We start from the raw sequence: 6483 nt of genomic DNA, 5'->3' as shown, positions 1-6483 counted from the left end.
AGAGACTGGAGAAAATAACCCCCCTCTTAATTCATCCTGACCAAACTGGTTTCATAAAAGGTAGGCACTCATCAACAAATACACGTAGATTACTTAATTTGATAGACTACTCATACAGTAAAAACCTAGAAACTACAATATTCTCTTTAGACGCAGAAAAAGCATTCGACAGAGTTAACTGGAAATTTCTATTTGCAACTTTACACAAATTTGGTTTTGGATCCTCTTTCATAAACTGGTTAAAAATATTATATAATTCCCCAACAGCTTGTGTTAGAACAAATGACCAGACATCCTCCAGCTTCTGTCTCTTGAGGGGCACCAGGCAGGGATGCCCACTCTCCCCTTCACTGTTTGCAATTTTTATTGAACCACTAGCAGCAGCAATTAGACAGAATTCAGTAATTAAGGGCATAAAATGCAAGAACGTGGAACATAAAATCAGCCTTTATGCGGATGATGTGTTACTCTTTCTCCAAAATTCACAAACCAATATCTCTGGGGTGATTGAATTGATAAACTCTTTTGCAAGAATATCAGATTACTCAATTAACTGGTCAAAATCCACAGTCCTACCGATTAATTGCTCCCAGAGGTGGGACCAAGTCATTGTTTTGCAAGTCTCAAGTAAGTCTCAAGTCTTTATCCTCAAGTCTCAAGTCAAGTCTCAAGTAATGTCAGGCAAGTCAGAGTCGAGTCTCAAGTCACTGGTGTAAAAGTCCGAGTAAAGTCACAAGTCTGAAACTTTGAATTTCAAGTCCTTTCGAGTCTTTAAAAAAAAAAAAACGAAAAAATAATGTTGCAGTTATATGCTAAATGTAAATATTAGACCATGTAATTTTAAAATCTGTGTTTTTCTCAACACATGACAAAATAGTGAACTTAGAAAATATACACAAATTGTGAAATTGCACCTCTTTAAAATGCAGCTCAATTAAACCTAGCTCCAAGAATAATTTTCACCGACAGTTCTGAGATAAGCTGCATGTTATTCTTGGATGCGGTTGTAGGACCAGCTTTAAAATCGCATGACAAAAATATCATACACATTAAAAAAAACTGTATCACCAACGTAGCCTGGACAACATTTGCTAGTTAGATGAAGTCAGCTATCTCATCGTAGCATATTTATATGCATATTTATAATCATACGGTTCTTGGAGTGAGTGCATACACTCATGAAGTTTAGTAACTTCAGGTCACTGCAACAAGCCCAGGTACAGTTTACCGACGGATGGGTACAGGACCTTGAAATGCACCGTGTAGAACGAAAGACCATCGTATGTATCATAAGTTTACCAGTCTCACAAATTGTCGTCATAAATACACATTCGTTAACCGTTTATTAATATAACCTTTGAGCTCAACGGTAATTAATTAGTAGTGGAAATAATTTCTGGTACCCATCACAGAAATGTAGCAGTGACAATAACACTGTATGCTGTAATCATACTGGGCAATTAGTGATACAAAAAACCTGTTTTATCCTGTGAATAAAAGTATATGTTTTTGTCAATGTACCATAATAACAGAAGCGAAACGCAATATTGTGTCAGGACAATTCACTATTTATGCACAATAAATAAAGGAGCATAGCGCGACAATTTTTGTTCAGCGCCAGACTTGCTTGTAACCTATATCACTAATTATGTTATGAAAATGACGTATTAACTACTAAAAAACACTGACCTTCGTGTAAATGCTTGGAGCAGACTAACCTGTGAGCTGGAGTGTTCTGGGACGTTATATTTGATCTTTGAATGGCTGCAATCCAGGCCATCCGTCGCGTCTTTGTTACTTCGGAAACATGGCTTGAACAATTTCTCTTCAACGACGTAATCCGATAACAACCGATCTCTTTACCCGTCGGCTTCCCGTGGCTGTCATGCGACCGGCTATTGCAGTTAATAATACAACGGCTTCTTGACATTTTTGTGTTTCTTTTTATCGCTGTATAACTGATTTTAATTGAAAGCCTGCGTGCGCTAGTACCGCTTGCCACGAGTTCCCAGAATCCTTTGCGGTTCTACCCGTGAATGACGTCACATTTTCAATCTCTATATAATATGCATGTTAAATTTTATATTTGGGGTAAAATATCAAGTCTTTTCAAGTAAACCGGTTCAAGTTCAATTCAAGTCCCAAGTCATTGGTGTAAAAGTCCAAGTCAAGTCACAAGTCTTAGAACATTTTTTCAAGTCAAGTCTAAAGTCATAAAATTAATGACTCGAGTCTGACTCGAGTCCAATTCATGTGACTCAAGTCCACACCTCTGATTGCTCCCTCCATAATTCCTCTTCTACACCACTGAAATCGGGAAATATAAAATATTTAGGTATTAATGTTTCTCCCAAGCTTGCAGATCTAACTAAATTAAACCATATCCCACTTTTAAAGAAGGTAGAAGATGATCTGGCTAGATGGAAATGTCTACCCATATCACTCATGGGAAGGGTTGCCGCTATAAAAATGATGGTCTTACCAAAAATAAATTATTTATTCTCAATGATCCCAACTAAACCGCCACAAGATTGGTTCAGATCTCTAGATTCATGCATGTCCAAATTCGGAAAAATAAACCCCCACGTATAAGCTTAAAAACACTACAAAAGACCAAGGATAAAGGAGGACTAGAACTGCCTAACTTTCAGCACTACTTCTTAGCCAACAGGCTTCAGTTTATCTCAGGATGGCTAAAACATACCCTCTTAGATGAACCTTGGCTAGATGTAGAACAAGCACTTTGCAATAATCTAGAGATCTCAGACCTACCATTTATCAGCTCAAACATCCAACGACATGAATGCTTTAAAAGCATCAACATCAGCTCTTCTCTGACAGCATGGTGGGAGTTCCTAAAATTGACGGCGTCTTCATTAATCCCATGCAAACGTACACCTATCTGGAACAACCCTGACATATTACAAAACAATAATATGATAAACTTTTCAGATTGGAGTGGTAAAGGAATCAAATATTTAGAACATATATTAGAAGGAACAGAATTTATCTCATTTGACGGACTAGTTACACAATATGGGATCAACAAGAAAAGTGTCATGCGGCGGCTGTGTGAAGGCAAGAGAGGACCCAAATGCACGGCTCTAGACACACGGGGATGAACTCAAAGGCAGGTCTTTATTAACAGGAACATAAGAAGTCATACAAAAACTATACTGGGAGCAACTAAAACTGAGGCGCTGGGAAGACACGGTGAATGCACACAACCTAGAGGGACGACGCAACAATACGAAACAAATGAAACACAACGAGCCAGAAACCAAAACACAGGGAACAAAGTCCAAAACAACAGCACTGAGGCCCAGGAACAGTCCAAAAGCAAACAAACAAAAGAGCCCATGAAAGGCGCAGGGGTCCAAGCAACAGTCACGAAAAAGTTCAGGGGGCCGGCCCGGAGGCTGACGGCACAACAGTCCAAACCCGGGCAGTTCAGGGGACGGCCCGGAGGCTGACGGCCCAAGAGCCCAGAGAACAGTTCAGGAGGCCGGGCAGGCGGGAGGCACCGGGGGAGACGGAGCAGTTCAGGGGGCCGGCCGGGCGGGAGGCACCGGCGGCGACTCAGGTGAAGGGCGTCCGGGGGCCGGCCCCGCGGAAGGCAGCGGCGGCGGCGAAGGAGACGACGACGGAGCAGTTCAGGGGGCCGGCCGCACGGAAGGCAGCGGCGGAGGCTCTTAAGTGTCAGGCGTACTGGCCGAGGCTCGGTGGGCACAGGACCAGTCGAGGCCGGACCAGACGGGGATGAAGACCCGGAGGAGGCCGGACCAGGCGACGCCGCTGAAGCTGACGATGCTGGAGCTGGACCAGGCGACGTCGATGAAGCTGAAGCTGACGATGCTGGAGCTGGACCAGGCGACGGCGCGGGTGGAGACACGGAGGCTGCAGCTGGCGAGGGCGTGGATGACGCTGGTGGAGCAGCAGGAGGCTGAATGGGCCCCTCGGACCCTCCAGCTGAGACAGGAGGCTGAACGGGCCCCTCGGACCCTCCAGCGGAGACAGGGGGCTGAACGGGCCCCTCGGACCCTCCAGCGGAGACAGGGGGCTGAACGGGCCCCTCGGACCCTCCAGCGGACACAGAAGACGTGGCTAGCGGTTGAACTGAGGGAGACTGAGTAGCAAACTGAACTAGTGGTAGTAATGGCGGTTGGAGAGAAGGCTGGACTGTGCACTGAGGAGAAGGCTGACTGACTGACTGAGGGGCATCCTGTGCAGCTGAGTGCAATGATGGGTGTGGGAGCAGATGTAGGACAGGTGGCGGTGTCAGTTCCTCTGGGCTTACAACGTGGATGAAAGGTGCAGGCACCTGCTGGACACCAGTCGCTCCCACCTGAGGAGTAGGTACAGGTGCAGAGACCGGCTGGGTCCTGGCGGGCCTCACCTCAGCGTTTGGCACAGATTTCGGCAGGGACTGGGCGGCTGCTGTCCCCACCCGAGGAGCTGATACGGGTGCAGGGACCAGCAGAGCCTCAGTCGACCCGGAAACCGGAACAGGGACCAGCTGGGCGCCAGCCCCCCTCACCTGGGGAACTGAGATAGGTGCAGGGGAGTGCTGGGCCGCAGCTATCCCTAAAACACAAGGGGCCTGGGAGGCGGGCCTAGAAAGAACAGTCTGCAAGAGATCAATTCCCTGTCCTGAGTGAGCGGATGAGGAACAGCGCTCTGACTTTGTAGCGTTAAGTGTGCTAAAGCTGTAGCTTACAGGCACTAATGCACTGCCTTCAGTGTTTACAGACTCTAGAGAAATGTGATCAGCTGATGCACCAACAGTCTTAGAGCTTCTTTCTTCGGAGCTAACCGTACTTTTACTGACAGAGGAGGGGTTAATAGCCGATGTAAACATAGGTCTGTGCACCGGAGAGGCAGATGAAACAAAGTATTTTACCTCCAGATCGCTGGAAGCAATAAACCTAGGGAAAACAGTGGGGGGTGTAGAGCCCCCTGACTCGAGAACATTTGAATCAGTACATACGTCAGAATGGACAATCCCCGGGGGTGATGGCTCAGAAGTAACGAGCTGGGGTCGAGCTATCACAGGAACGTTTACAGTCTTGGATTTTACTGCTTTACCATCTAGGGAGGCAGGTTGTAAAGCCCCAGTGGTGAGCTTAACTGCAAAACAATCATCCTCAGCAGACACACAGGTAAAGGGCACTGAAACAGGTGTCTCTAACTCAGGAAACGCTGACTTCGAGTTTTTAGACCTAGGAAACACTAGCGAAGGATAATCTTTCTCGAGTGTGAGTCCAAACGTAGGAAAAACGATCTCTGAGTTGACCCTCCGGGCAGTACAACGGTCCACAAGAAGTTCGGGTTCGGATTCAACATTTACAGATCGTGAACCTTTGGAGCCTACGGCAAGAGTCACAGAGTTTACATGCCTGCATTCAGGGTAGTGAGAGCTAGCCTCAGAGTGAACAGAAAAAGTGTCTTTGTCACTCACCCCAGCCGGCTGCTCAGTAGTCCCGGAATCCGGCTGAGGAGAGGACTGGCGACGGCTTGGACGGTGTCTCATCCTTGATGAGGGAACGGAGGTGAAGGGGGAAACCGGTGATGATGCGGGGGTGACGGTCTCCTCTTCACCACCTGACCACATCGCTGCTAGGAAAGCAGCGGGAGAGCGGCGGTCAGAGCTGAGAGGGGATGGAGAAGGGCTCCGCGGCAGCGGCGCCGAAAAACCCTCTCATTTTAGCAGCCGCTGTTGCGATACCGAGAGCCCCGTCTGCTGCTGCGATACCGTCGCGGCGAGCTTACTTTGCTGCTGCTGCGGCGGCTGACGGGCGGAGATCTCCGTCTGCAGTCGCTGTGGTGTGGAATCACGGGAACGGACACTGTCTGCCAGTTCACGGGCTTGTAATGCCTCCTTGGCTTGGCTCAGTTCATCAATAAAGCCCTCATAGCAGGTGAGCTGGTGAAGGAAAGGGTTTCCCTCGATTATTGCCTTTATGGCGTTAAGTCCGACGGAAATTGTCCGTGAGTCCGAGGCGTGGGTTATTCATTGCACCAGACTCTGTACACGGAGAATATCTCCCTCACGGGCGGAGCCTGCTGGGTCCATTTCGTGGTTGCGTCGTTCTGTCATGCGGCGGCTGTGTGAAGGCAAGAGAGGACCCAAATGCACGGCTCTAGACACACGGGGATGAACTCAAAGGCAGGTCTTTATTAACAGGAACATAAGAAGTCATACGAAAACTATACTGGGAGCAACTAAAACTGAGGCGCTGGGAAGACACGGTGAATGCACACAACCTAGAGGGATGACGCAACACAGAACAAGGAAGTGGGAACACACGGGGAACACAGCTGAAGACAATTACTCATGACCGAGCAGGGAGGACACGAAACTGAAAATACTGACACCAAGATGTGGACCTTAAACACAACACAGTACACAGATATGAGCACAGAGAGAGAGAGGCAGAGAGAGAGGCAGAGAAGAAGGATGAATACGAGGGGATGAGGAGAACA

Source organism: Rhamphochromis longiceps, linkage group LG23 (assembly GCF_057381845.1).
Source record: "Rhamphochromis longiceps isolate RC_006_pf linkage group LG23, R_longiceps_female_GT1.1, whole genome shotgun sequence".
NCBI classification, from domain to species: Eukaryota; Metazoa; Chordata; class Actinopteri; order Cichliformes; family Cichlidae; genus Rhamphochromis; species Rhamphochromis longiceps.
This window is presented reverse-complemented; position numbering follows the sequence as displayed.